This window comes from Quercus robur, chromosome 6 (assembly GCF_932294415.1).
Source record: "Quercus robur chromosome 6, dhQueRobu3.1, whole genome shotgun sequence".
In the NCBI taxonomy this organism is placed as follows: Eukaryota; Viridiplantae; Streptophyta; class Magnoliopsida; order Fagales; family Fagaceae; genus Quercus; species Quercus robur.
Window position 1 is genome coordinate 2,718,615 of NC_065539.1, and position 13,483 is coordinate 2,732,097.

Consider the following 13,483-nt stretch of genomic DNA (forward strand, 5'->3'; position numbering starts at 1 on the left):
TGTTCAAGATGGAACGGTAAGATATTTGTTAATAATAACATATACCACTAAAAAGTCCAGTAGTATAATAAAAAATTAATTAATTAACTTGAATAGTGATAGAAATGTAGATTTTTAAACATACAAGCTTAGTGTTTTTGTGGCACTTTTTCATTATACATTTATTAACCTATGACTGGAGTTTACGCTGGTTGGATTTGGGTTGTTTGCACTTGGATGGTATGAGACATACTAGTCTAGTGCAAGCTTCACTCATGTTGAATCTATAGTGGAGGATATCCAGTGTGGGGTGTCGAGTATTCAATCTGACATAGGTGAATTGAAGTCAACTGTTTTGAATTCTTTTGACCAACTTCAAGCTGCTTCTGATGTATTTCGATAGAGGATGGTGGAGCTTGAAACTTTTGTAGCAATAACTGATGTGCACCAGGGAGCTAAGTATAGGCAAATAATGTCTTTATACAAAACAATGGTTGGTAGGTCTGATATTTTGTATAGTCGGCTTGACACCATTCTCAGGAAAAAATTTGGTTTTTCTTATTGATTTTGGTTTGTACATCATTGTCAAGAAGAAATTTGGGTTTTCTAATTGATTTTGGTCTATACAAGGTCCTGTAAAAAAAAAATTGTTTGAACTTTTGCTTTAGGTTGAGTAAACTTTTCTATTAACTTGTGGTCTGTATTATGATATTGATAAATAGTTGAGATAGTTTTTTAAATTGTTGTTGTCTTCTAATATATTTAGAATTATTATTATTATTGTCTCATATCATTGCCCTTCATATGATTATTTTTCAATTTATACATGACAAAATCTGATAAACACCAAGTCATTCAGGAAATCTAGACGATCTAAATCACATCTTATTTGATTGATATTTAAGTATATGTAAGTATATGATTGATATTTAAGTATATGTAAGTCGCGAAATGGTCGCGACTTGCCTAGTCATAGTATTGCTTCGTTTTGAAAAGTATAGCAATATGCGTATTAATTTATTAATAAAGCTAGTTGAAAAAAAGAGCAAGAAAATAGAGTAGCTTGTTAATGCAGTTTTGCAACTTCATTGGTTGCGAAATGCTCATAACTTGTCTAGTCACTAGTCTTGTTTTTTAATTGTTTATAATTACCAAACAAGTTTTTTTGGTTAGACTTCAAGTCTAAGAAGTTAATGAGTTTTTTAGACTAATAAATGAGAATTGCACTAAATAATTTTTTTTTTATACATTGCTATTACCTTGGTTCCGTTAGCTAATGAGAATGAAACTTCAAGTAAAACCCATTTTTCACAAGCCCAAAAGGTGAAGCCTATCCTTGTAATGTAAAAGGTGAAAATCACTCCATCCCTCACTCTCTCATTCTCTCTCTACACTCATAAAAACTCTGTGATTCCAACTCTACACTCAGAAGAACTCAGTGATTCAGATGTAGATAAGCTTTTAAACAATGGCTATGAAGAAGATTTTGGAAAGGTATAATCTTCTCTCTGGTAGTCAAGAAGCAGAAATGTATGTGATTATTTCCTTAAGCTTTAAAAAGCTTAATCTTTTTTACTCCATTGCCCCCCTCTTTCATCTTCAACCTTGTTTTGTTGCTAACGTGGGTTTTTCTATTGTAAAGTTTGTATTTTTTTGCTTAGTTCATATATTTATTTGATGAATATGAAATATCGACTTACTTTGACTTTGAATGTAAAGAAAATCTCCTTGTTACATCTTTGGTATTAATCTTTCATTACATACTATGTTTTACTTTTTTGATAGCTTATTGATCTTAATGCTTGTTATAACTGTGTTATACATAAAAGTGTTATTCTTTATTACATCTTTGGTATTAATGTTTTATTACATATTATGTTTTTTCTTCTAAAAAGTTTTTTTTTTTTTTTTTTGGTTGATAACACTTTTGAAAAGTTTTTGGATAGCTAATTGATCTTAATGCTTGTTATAAGTGTTATACAAGTGTGTTGTTGATCTATTATAAGCGATTCGTTTTAGTACTTTTTTAGGGATTGTTTGATTTGGTAGAATTATTGAACCTTTACAATGATAAAAAAAAAAAAAAAAAAAAAAAAAGCTCACCAACCCTAATCATTTTTCACTATAGTTGGGAATGAATGGCTATAAAGAGTAAAGTCGCAAAGGGCCAAAGTGAGTGAGAGAGAGAGATAGGGAAATCTAAGAGGCTTTATCGGACCAATCTGTCCCTCTAAATTTTGCCATCAAGTCACCATTATAGCTCCTAAACATTGCTAGTGAATTTTTCAGTTATGATTTTAAAATTTGCTGACAAAATATGTTTTAGGTTTTGGAATTTCAATTGAATTGCTTTTGATTTAGGCTTAGGTTTTGGTATGTTACTCTTTAGGATGATTACCAGATAATAGTTATTAATTATAATAGTTAAGATTTCAATATGTTTTCTATGTTTGTCTTCACAATGTTGTTGGGATGATCATTTAATAGTTTTTGTGTTTCCCCGAAATTTGCTAACTGGCTATTGTTTATTTTAATACGTTATGCATAGACTTGGATGATGGATGAATTAGAAATCGAATTCATGAATTGATGAGGTTGGAGACGTAGTGGGTTTTGACAAGTCCAACCAACTTTTGACTTCTGTTGATAGTTTATTTGTTGCTTTGAATGATTAAAAAATGTTAGGATTTATATTATCAACACCCTTTTGCAACCAGGTAACTTAATGCATATAATATAGTCTAATTTTTGTGTTACCTTCAATCTTCTGCAATTTAATTGGTGGGTCGCGTCGAACATAATAGACATAGTGGGTTTTGACAAGTCCAACTAATTATTGACTTTTAGTGGGTTTTGGCAAGTCCAACAAATTATTGACTTCTATTGATAGTTTATTTATTGCTTTGAACGATTGAAAAATGTTAAGATTTATATTATCAACACCCTTTTGCAACCTAGGTAACTTAATGCGTATACTAAAGTTTAATATTTGTATTACCTTCAAACTTTTGCAATTTAGTTGATGGGTTTTGGACATTATTTTATATTCAGTCTGTTTCTAAGATTGTGCTTTAGTAAAATTTGGGAGCATTAAGAAGCATGTGATTATTTTACTTTAAAGCATATGTATCCAATTAGAAAATGATATGGGTATTTTTTGTTCCTTGATGAGATTTATTTGAATTGTAGTACAATTGTAGTATTGTACTACAATTCAAATATACACATCATTGCAATATATATATATATATATATATATTTTTTTTTTTTTTTTGTTGAGTGCCTCTTCTTACATATATGACAGTTGTGAATGATTTTGTAATGAGTCTTCTACCATTTGTCCTCTAAATCATAAAAATGTGTATATTCTTATTACTGTGTTGTACTACAATTCAAATATACACATATTTGCAATGATATTGCATATATTTGCAATGATGCAAATATATGCATCATTGCAATATGTATATAAATATATATATATATATATATATTTAATGAGTGCCTCTTCTTACATATATGGCAGTTGTGAATGATTTTATAATGAGTCTTCTACCATTTGTCTTCTAGATCATAAAAATGTGTATATTCCTGTCACTGTGTTGATTCTCTAAAATTGTATTTTAGAATCAACAAATTCTGTTTCCATTTTTTTTAAAGGTGATAATTGGGTATATTTGCATCTTAAGGAATAAAGTAAAAATATTGCAATGATGCAGCAAGTGACTTTCACCAATTAGAGATTTCTGATATTAAAATATTGTTAGCTGCTTGCTTTAGTAGCCATTGATTATGATTTATGTTCTTGGCAATGAATCTGGCATAATTTTCTTACACATATAGATGTAGATAGACATTCACATATAAAATGCTATGTAATTAGGACACATCAAAAACTTTGCTTTCATGTAACAATGATAGAGGATACTTAGCATATCTTTCTTGGGTTTATTCAAATTATCGGTCTATATGGTTTATTGCTTATGGTGTGATTGTTTTATATAATAATTTAGACAAAAATATTTATTGAGTTATATAATTATCATTCATGCATTTTAAAGAAAAATATTGATCAGATGGTCTGGGTCTCTTTTTTTTTTTACATTTCAGGGTTTGCGGTGACTTAAGCCGCATTTTTTATGGTAATCAAACACTTTAGAGTTCTATTTTTGTTTATATGAGTCCTTAATATGTTTAAATCTTTAGTTGGTTTATTATTTATTTTCCTTGATATGCTATATCATAATAGGTTGTTGGTTATATTGCATCTTCTTCATGATCACATGTTGAAGATAGAAATTACCATCATCAATAGTTGTTGTGTCTCCATCATTATCACAAGATGGAGATAAACTTCTTTTCATATAATTCTTTTGTTTTGTCTTCTGACACGTAAAATGATCATTAAATACTAGTTTGTTAATAATAACATATACTAGGAATATAATACAAACTTAGTGTTTTTGTGGTACTTTTGCATTATGCATTTATTGACTTGTGAATGAGTTTTGTAGGGGACAACAAAAGGCTTATGAGTTACTTAAGAGCATAGTTGTCAAAACGTGAATCGTATCGTGAATCGATTTTTGATTTTTCTATATCGTATTGTGTATCGTAAAATACACAAATGCTTAATGAAATTTATAAAAAAATTATAGATATGCATATATGAAGGGTATATTCATTATAAATTTTGAATATATTCAACTAATAACTAATTTATTCATCACTTATGTAATAATATTTAATAAACTAACTAAATAAATCAAACTAACACATGCTTATAACATACACATTCAAATTGCTTAAATTCAAAAGTGATAATATATTACAAATGAACCAAAAATAATAATTTATTTTCATTATGCTAATCAACCTTATCTAATTCAATGTTATCATCATGTTTATCATTTTGCAAACTTATTTCTACATTAAAATTTTCTTCATCGTCATTAACATTTACTATCTCTTCTTATTCTTTTTATTTTAATAATTTTAATAATTTCTTTTTGGCACTTATAATAGTATTGATAAAAATAAAAAATAATTTTATTATCAATTAATATCTTATTTATAGTATAGAAAATAAATTTGTAAATATTAAAGTGAAGTGTAAGTATATATTGTGTAGTCCAAATTTTGTAAAAGAAAGAGAGGAGAAAAAAACTTATGATTATGTTATTTTATTGGGTTAAATTAAGTAATCTAATAATTTTGTGTTTAAAACAAGTCTAACAATTTGTTAGGTTCAAATAAAAGTACAAATTTTAACAAAAAATCTCATTTTAAAGCATTTTTCTATGTATCGTACGATACATATGATTTTACAATACAATATATGTATCGTACAATTCATATGCACCTACGATACGCCAATACGATACGAAACTTTTTACATACGATATAATACGTATCGCGTATCGTACGATACTGACAATTATGCTTAAAAGGGCTGAAATGAGGAGCAAGGCAATGATTAATTCTTTCTTGAAACAGAGAGAGAAGTTGAAGAAGTTTCAAATGGAGTTCACTATAGCTAGATTTGGGTTGTTGGCGCATGGATGGTATGAGGCATACCAGTCTAGTGTAAGTTTTGGTCATGTAGAATTCGTAGTGGTAGATATCTAGCATTGGGTGAATGATATGCACTCTAATGTTGGTGGATTAAAGTCAACTATTTCGACTTCTTTTGATCAACTTCAAACTGCTTCTGATGTGTTTCGCTGGAAGATGGCCAAGCTTGAAGCTTTTGTAGCAATGGCTGATATGAATCGGGAAGCTAAGTATAGGTAGATCATGTCTTTGGTTGTTAGGTTTGATGTTAGGTATAGTCGGTCTGACACCATTCTAAAGAAGAAGTTTGGGTTTTTTGATTGACTTTGGACTATACTAGGGTCTGAAGAAGAAATTTGGGTTTCATGATTGACTTTAGTCTATACAAGGGCCTGTAAAAAAAAATTTGGTAGAACATATACTTTAGGTTGAGTAACTTTTCTATTAACTTCTTGTGTCTTCTAATATATTTACAATTATTTTTATTATTATTGTCTCATATCATTGCCCTCCATATTATTATCTTTCAAGTTATACATGACAAAATCTGATAAACACCAAGTCATTCATTATCTTTTGAGTTGTACAGTCTATAAAAAAAAACTAGGTCTATAGTCGTGTTCGTGAAACGCCACTAGAATCTAGACGAATATTGACATAGCAAAATCTAGACCCTTGAATCATAAAAAAGTGATTAATATTAAAAAAAAAAAAAAAAAAAAACTATTTAGTAGAGTACCCTAGGAAATCTATAGGATCTAAATCACATCTTATTTGATTGATATTTAATTATATGTAAGTATATGATTGATATTTAAGTATATGTAAGTCGCGAAATGGTCGCGACTTGCCTAGTCAATAATTTTGTTATGTTTTGAAAAGTATAGCAATATGCGTATTAATTTATTAATAAAGCTAGTTGAAAAGAAGAACAAGAAAATAGAGTAGTTTGTCAATCCAGTTTTGCAACCTGGTTGGTTGCAAAATGCTCATAATTTGTCTAGTCAGTAGTCAACTATTTCGACTTCTTTTGATCAACTTCAAATTGCTTCCGATGTGTTTCGCTAGAAGATGGTCAAGCTTGAAGCTTCTGTAGCAGTGGCTGATATGAATCGGGAAGCTAAGTATAGGCAGATCATGTCTTTGGTTGTTAGGTTTGATCGATGTTAGGTATGGTCGGTCTGACACCATTCTAAAGAAGAAGTTTGGGTTTTTTGATTGACTTTGGACTATACTAGGGTCTGAAGAAGAAATTTGGGTTTCATGATTGACTTTAGTCTATACAAGAGCCTGTAAAAAAAAATTTTGGTAGAACATATACTTTAAGTTGAGCAACTTTTCTTTTACTTCTTGTGTCTTCTAATATATTTACAATTATTATTATTGTTATTATTATTATTATTATTTTCTCATATCATTGCCCTCCATATTATTATCTTTCAAGTTATACATGACAAAATCTGATAAACACCAAGTCATTCATTATCTTTTAAGTTGTACAGTCTATAAAAAAAACTAGGTCTATAGGCATGTTCGTGAAATGCCACTAGAATCTAGATGAATATTGACATAGCAAAATCTAGACCCTTGAATCATAAAAAAGTGATTAGGATTTAAAAAAAAAAAAAAAAACTATTTAGTAGAGTACCCTAGGAAATCTAGAGGATCTAAATCACATCTTATTTGATTGATATTTAAGTACATGTAAGTATATGATTGATATTTAAGTATATGTAAGTCGCGAAATGGTCGCGACTTGCCTAGTCAATAGTATTGTTATGTTTTGAAAAGTATAGTAATATGCGTATTAATTTATTAATGAAGCTAGTTGAAAAGAAGAGCAAGAAAATAGAGTAGTTTGTCGATGCAGTTTTGCAACCTGGTTGGTCGCGAAATGCTCATAACTTGTCTAGTCAGTAGTCAACTATTTCGACTTCTTTTGATCAACTTCAAACTGCTTCCAATGTGTTTCGCTAGAAGATGGCCAAGCTTGAAGCTTCTGTAGCAGTGGCTGATATGAATCGGGAAGCTAAGTATAGGCAGATCATGTCTTTTTTTTTTTTTTTTTTGGAGAAACTGGTAGATCATGTCTTTGATTGTTAGGTTTGATGTTAGGTATGGTCGGTTTGACACCATTCTAAAAAAGAAGTTTGGGTTTTTTGATTGACTTTGGCCTATACTAGGGTCTGAAGAAGAAATTTGGGTTTCATGATTGACTTTGATCTATACAAGGGCCTGTAAAAAAATTTTGGTAGAACATATACTTTAGGTTGAGCAACTTTTTTATTAACTTCTTGTGTCTTCTAATATATTTACAATTATTATTATTATAATTATTATTATTGTCTCATATCATTGCCCTCCATATTATTATATTTCAAGTTATACATGACAAAATCTAATAAACACCAAGTTATTCATTATCTTTTGAGTTACAGTCTATAAAAAAACCTAGGTCTATAGGCATGTTCGTGAAACGCCATTAGAATCTAGACAAATATTGACATAGCAAAATCTATACCTTGAATCATTAAAAAGTGATTAGGATTAAAAAAAAAAAAAAAAAAAAAAAAAAAAAAAAAAAAAAAAACCTGTTTAGTAGAGTACCCTAGGAAATCTAGAGGATCTAAATCACATCTTATTTGATTGATATTTAAGTATATGTAAGTATATGATTGATATTTAAGTATATGTAAGTCGCGAAATGGTCGCGACTTGCCTAATCAATAGTATTGTTATGTTTTGAAAAGTATAACAATATGCATATTAATTTATTAATAAAACTAGTTGAAAAGAAGAGCAAGAAAATAGAGTAGTTTGTCAATGCAGTTTTGCAACCTGGTTGGTTGCAAAATGCTCATAACTTGTCGAGTCAGTAGTCTTGTTTTTTAATTGTTTATAGTTACCAAACAAGGTTTTTTGGTTAGACTTCAAGTCTAAGAAGTCAATGAGTTTTTTAGACTAATAAATGAGAATTGCACTAAGTAATATATTTTTATGCACTACTATTACCTTGGTTCTGTTAGCTAGTGACGATGAAACTTCAAGTAAAACCCATTTTTCACAAGCCCAAAAGGTGAAGCTCATCCTTGTAATGTAAAAGGTGAAAATCACTCCATCCCTCATTCTACACTGGCTCATTCTCTCTTTGCACTCATAAGAACTTTGTGATTCCAACTCTACACTCACAAGAACTCAGTGATTCAGACGTAGAGAAGCTCTCAAACAATGGCTATGAAGAAGATTTTGGAAAGGTATGATCTTCTTTTTAGTAGTCAAGAAGCAGAACTGTATATGATGTATTTCCTTAAGTTTTAAAAAGCTTAGTCCTTTTTACTCCATTGCCCTCCTCTTTCATCTTCAACCTTATTTTGTTGCTTATGTGGGTTTTTCTATTGTAAAGTTTGTATTTTTTGCTTGGTTCATATATTTATTTGATGAATATGAAATATCGACTTACTTTGACTTTGAATGTAAAGAAAATCTCCTTGTTACATCTTTGGTATTAATCTTTCATTACATACATTGTTTTACTTTTTTGATAGCTTATTGATCTTAATGCTTGTTATAGCTGTGTTATACATAAAAGTGTGTTATTCTTTATTACATCTTTGGTATTAATGTTTTATTACATATTATGTTTTTTCTTCTAAAAAGTTTTTTTTTTTTTTTTTTTTGATACCACTTTTGAAAAGTTTTTGGATAGCTAATTGATCTTAATGCTTGTTATAAGTGTTATACAAGTGTGTTGTTAATTTGTTATAAGCGATCCGTTTTAGTACTTTTTTAGGGATTATTTGGTTTGGTAGAATTACTGAACCTTTACAATGATAAAAAAAAAAAAAAAAAAAAAACCCACCAACCCTAATCATTTTTTACTATAGTTGGGAATGAATGGCTATAAGGAGTAAAGTCGCAAAGGGACAAAGTAAGTGAGAGAGATAGATAGAGATAGGGAAATCTAAGAGACTTTATTAGACCAATCTGTCCCTCTAAATTCTGCCATCAAGTCACCATTATAGCTCCTAAACATTGCTAGTGAATTTTTCAGTTATGATTTTAAAATTTGCTGACAAAATATTTTTTAGGTTTTGGTATTTCAATTGAATTGCTTTTGATTTAGGCTTAGGTTTTGGTATGTTACTCTTTAGGATGATTACCAGATAATAGTTATTAATTATAATAGTTAAGGTTTCAATCTGTTTTCTATGTTTGTCTTAACAACGTTGTTGGGATGATCATTTAATAGTTTTTGTGTTTTCCCTAAATTTACTAACTGGCTATTGTTTATTTTAATACGTTATGCATAGAATTCGTGGTGGTAGATATCTAGCGTTGGGTGAATGATATGCACTTTAATGTTGGTGGATTGAAGTCAACTATTTTGACTTCTTTTGATCAACTTCAAACTGCTTCCGATGTGTTTCACTGGAAGATGGTCGAGCTTGAAGCTTCTGTAGCAGTGGCTGATATGAATTGGGAAGCTAAGTATAGGCAGATCTTGTCTTTGGTTGTTAGGTCTGATGTTAGGTATAGTCGGCCTGACACCATTCTGAAGAAGAAGTTTGGGTTTTTTGATTGACTTTGGACTATACTAGGGTCTAAAGAAGAAATTTGGGTTTCATGATTGACTTTGGTCTATACAAGGGCTTGTAAAAAAAATTTTGGTAGAACATATATTTTAGGTTGAGCAACTTTTCTATTAACTTCTTGTGTCTTCTAATATATTTAGAATTATTATTATTGGTCCGTATCAACATTAACACATTATCTTTTGAGTTGTATGCTACAAATCCAAGTCATCCATTTTCTTTTGTTGCAAATTGTTTCTTCTTTTTGTTTGCACCTAAAACATAATTGATTTTAATATTTTTAATATTCACGGTTGAATGTTTAGGGATGTTAAATGGTTGGGTTGGGTTGGGTACATAAACCACCTTTACCCATTATAAACTAACCCAATAATCAATAAATATAGATAACAAAAATGAGTACACCCCAATACAATGAGCAAATTAGATATGTAAAGTCTTATCTTTCAAACACTCATATTTACTACAAAAATCAAGTGAAAATGTAATGACCTAATGGACCAATAGGAAGCAAGAGCAACTAAAGTTAGTTTTTTTTTTCATTAATGTTTAGACAATTTTTCATACCTTTGTATAATACCATCAACAAACAAAAGCAACAATTAAACGCAAAAAATTGTAACTTTTTAAATTCTCTAAGTTCTAACCACAAAATACTAACTTTTTAAATTCTCTAAGTTCTAACCACAAAATACAAATATAATCCCAAAGATATTGAGAGTGAGAATTTTATCTTGTATAGGAACTAAAAAGTAAAAAAAAAAAAAAAAAAAGGTGTGTGAGAGAGAAGGAAAGAGATGTGATACTGGTTGCAAACTGCTGTCTTCGATCATTGCCTTTCCACCAAACCAAATGAAATTCATCACTGAAAACCACTGAAAGAGAATCAAATAAACACCAACTTCATACTAGAGGAGTTTGTGAAAATTTAAATTTTTTTTTTTTTTTTGAGAGTTATCAACCTAGATTGGAGATATAACTTGTAAGCCCCATTAGTACATTTGTATGCGGTTCTTTGTAGAGAAAGAGAAATAGATGTCCATATAAAAGAAAAAGAAATAGAAATAGATCAATGCATGTGAGGCTGGCGATTTTTTTATAGGATAAATCTTCAATTTACAGAAGTTATCCTTGAGTAGTTTTGGTTAATTTTAAATTTTAAATTTCAATTAAGAATGGTGGGACATGTGACGATAACGGGGTGAAAAGGAAAAAAAAAAAAATATTAGATAAATGGACTAGTGGGTGAGAAGAGAGGAATCGTTGTTATTTAACTTGTTTTTATAATTTTGTTTTAAAGAAAAAAAAAAGGGAATAGTTGTTTAGAATAAGTGGTTAGTGGGAGTGTTCCTATTTTGTAAAAAATATTTTTTCAAATTTATCTAAAATTTAGGAGTTTTTAAATTATTTTATATGTCTAACCCTACTATTTAAGCTTTACAATTAGTAAATTTGAAGGTATTTTGGGTATCAAAATTGAGAAATTCAAATAGGAGAAACCCCTTAAATAGTAATATAGACAACAAAAATACTATTAAAACCACTAAAATTGTCAAAATATCTTTAATTTGCCGAAATGCTATTACAATTATAAAATGACCAAAATACCTTTAAAATCATCTATTAAAATTACCAAATGCCTGTAGAACGTGAAAATGACTAAAATATCCTTAAAACCTATCAAATGATTAAAATACTTAAAACCTAAAATGACCAAAGTACCCCTAACCTTAGAAAATGATTTCAATGACCATGAAACCTAAAAAATGACTGAAATACCCTTCAAACCTAAATAAATTAACAAAATACATCTGAAACTTTAAAATGACTAAAATACCCCTAAAACTTAAAAAATGATTACAATATCCTTAAAACCTAAAAAAATAACTGAAATACTTTCGAAACCTAAAAAAATGCTGGAAATATCCTTAGAATGAAAAATCAACCAAAATACCCTTATAATCTACAAAATGACAAAAATAAACCTCGAAGCCTAAAAAATAATTGAAATACCCTTAGAACCAAAAAATGGCAGAAGTAACCTGAAACCTAAAAAATGTCCAAAATAACCTCGAAACTTGTAAAATGACCAAAATACCTCAAAAACTCTAAAATGATCAAAATATACTAAAATCTCAAAATTGACCCAAATACCTCAAAATGACCAAAAATACCCATGAAACCTCTAAAGTGACTAAAATACCTTGAAACCTCTAAACTGAGCAAAATAGTGTCGAAACCTCAAAATGACCAAAATAACCCCCTAAATATCTAAAATGACCAAAAATACCTAAAACCTCTAAAATGATCACGGTCAATTTCGAATTATTTTTGGTCATTTGGAGTGTGTTTTAATTATTTTGGAGGTTCCAAAGGTATTTTGGTCTTTTTAGTTCTTTTGGGGTATTTTAGAGTTGAGTGGTTTTTGTAAATGATACTTAGGTTGTTTTTGGTCTAATTGGGTACTTATTTAAAACCCAATTAACATAAATGTTAATTATGTTTAAATTAGGTGGGTTTGGATCTTATTTGAGTCAGTGGGTAGGTTGATTTTGCCACCCCTACTCAAGCATTTGTATTTAAGAACTAAAATTTCAAATGGGCTAAGTACTTGCCTAGTTGTTTTTTATTTCTAAATCCTAATGCAAATCAAAATTAAATATTGATTAGTTGATAACATAATAGTCTAATAGCAAATCAAAATGCACTTCCTCTTATAAAAACTATTGTTGAAATTGTATAAAAGCAAGATAGGGAACCAAGTTTAACTCCTTTGGATATTGTTGAAATTACTTCAAATCCTTTCTTTTGAACGATTCATCCCATCATAAAGAAAACCAATTAAAGGTGGATTATCAGCATCTACCATTCGAAGCAACTTTATAAGGGGTGCTGCAGCCCTAAGACAAGAGGTAGCATCAACATGTGACCAAAAGCCACGACTATAAAAAATGATTGCTTCAACTAGTTTTCCCTCCCTCGTGGTTGCAAACTTGCTTGACTTCGATTGGTCAGATGACACATTAAGACATGCTAAAATAAGATATGAAGTAGCAGAACGAGTAGCACCAGTTCTAATCCAATCCCTCCCTTTTGTGAGTTCCTTCACCAATGGTATAAGCATAGTCTTGCCATATAAGTATGTAGTAATCTTCTCGGCATCTGCAATTGTTTCTTTATGGCTAGGAATATGTTTTCCAAAATCTTCAAGCATCAAATCTATGCAATGTGCTGCACAAGGAGTCCAAAACAACCCTCCCCTCGTTTCCATTAACTTTTCTCCAGCCTTTTTGTAGTTTGCAGCATTATCAGTTACTAATTGCACAACATTCTCCTCTCCAACCAACTATACAACTTTA